Source organism: Gnatocerus cornutus, chromosome 1 (assembly GCF_029298725.1).
Source record: "Gnatocerus cornutus isolate USDA-ARS CGAHR chromosome 1, icGnaCorn1.1, whole genome shotgun sequence".
Classification (NCBI taxonomy): domain Eukaryota; kingdom Metazoa; phylum Arthropoda; class Insecta; order Coleoptera; family Tenebrionidae; genus Gnatocerus; species Gnatocerus cornutus.
The window spans coordinates 36,017,245-36,019,307 of NC_142233.1; positions in this window are offsets into that span (position 1 = coordinate 36,017,245).

The following is a 2,063-nucleotide window of genomic DNA, read 5'->3' on the forward strand; positions in this document are numbered from 1 at the left end:
TTATAATGACGAAATTTTGGTCAAATAGTAATTTCTAAAGTGCTTATTAACTCCACCAAATTGCTGAACTATAGAGCAAAAAATACAAATTTTAGAATTTTTAATGTTCAACCAAAACCAAAATTCTCAAATATTTTATATTAAAATTCGTAACTTTAGGAATTTTAGTGTTATAATTATGAAATGTGGACAAATAGTTATTTTTAAAGTGCTCAATAACTTCACCAAATCTCTAAATTATAGAGCAAAAAATTAAAATTTTGAAATTTTGAATGTTCGACCAGAGCCAAAAATCTTAAATATTTTATATTAAAATTCGTAACTCTGGTAATGTTATTAAAATGAAATTTGGGCAAATAGTTATTTCAAAGGTGTTTGTTTATAAGCTCCACCAAATCTCTAAATTATAGAGCAAAAAATACAAATTTTAGAATTTTTAATGTTACCAGAGTCAAAAATCTAAAAATGTTTATATTAAAATTTGTAACTCTGGCAATTTAAGTGGCTATAATAATGAAATTTAGGCAAGTTGCTAATTTCTCTAGTGTTTATTAACTCCACCAAGTTGCTGAATTATAGAGCGAAAATTACAAAATTTAGATATTTTAATGTTCAACCTGAGCCAAAAATCTCAAATATTTTATACAGGGTCCGGCAACACTTGTGTCCACCCTCAAAATCGTCTCTAATTTTAAAGATTTTTGGAAATTTGTATACGCTCATAGTTGACAAAGCTCTAAAAGCTGACGCAAAAATTTGTTTTTTATCACGGTTTGGTTGGCGTCGCGACGCCTAAAAAATATACTTTTTAGCGAATTTTGAGTTTTTGCGGAAATATTCGCGAATTCAATTTTTTTTACAACATAACTCTGTGATATAAATATCTGAGTTTTTATTTTAAATCTAATGCAAATTGTGTTTAAAATTTGCGAAAAAAACGTTGTTTGTTTTCAAAATTATGACAGTGCAGCGGCAAACTACGTTTACACCAAAACTTCACAAGTCACTTCATTCACTTTTATAAAGGTTAATTTTGATTAACACGGGCATGTAGCACTTGTGGACACCAGAAATCGTTAATTAACATCGACAAAGCGACAATTTCACCAAGTAAGACTTTTGTTACAATCTAAAGCGAGCCAAAGAATAGATGTCATTTGTGACACAAGATGTTGACAGATGGGTGTAAACGTAGTTCCCAGTTTTGACGTAATGAAATTGGAAACTAACTTGATAAAACAGCATTTTTTTCTCAAATTTTGAAGACAATTTGCATTGAATCTAAAATAACAACTGAGATATTTTTAACATATTTATATTTAAAAAAAAAGTTAAATTAGGGGTTGATATCACAAACCCTTTCAATTATCTAAAAATTACATTTTTAAGGCGTCGCAACGCCAAAACTATCAGTGATAAAAAACAAATTTTTGCGTCAGCTTCTAGAGCTTTGTTAACTGTGGGGGTATGCAAATTTTCAAAATTTTATCTTTAAAATTAAAGACGATTTTGGGGGATTTTGTGCGTTTTCTTTGTTATTAAAAATTGTATTTATCTTTTTTTTATTCTTAGGACGTTCCTAGATGTTTTAAACTCCTTAGCGACTCTTTACCATTTCTTAGGATTTTTTTAAGAATTCTTTTTGAGTCCTTTGATGTGCCCCAAATTCGTTCAAGCCTTTTTCAAAATCCTTCATGACTTTCCAGTAAAAATCTCTTCGTTTCCAGCCACCAAATTAGGAAGACAGACAGGTAAACCCAACGTGGTGGGACTTGAAACGTTTTTCCTTAATTAACAATTAATTCCGTTTTTGTACCAAAATCGCCACTTTTCCTTTGACCAAATAATTTTCAAATTATCACGTCGCAAAGGTTTTGTCATTGTGTAAAGCGAAAGCGACTTTTGAAACGCGCAAAATAAATTCAACTGTTATCTTTCTGTTATCGTTATAATTTAAGTCAACATGCTCGTCACAGCAGAGCAAATAAATTGTCAGAATCAGAAATTCTAGTTCCTTGTTTGCATGTTTTTACCCACTTATCTGTCTTATCTGTCTATTTTAT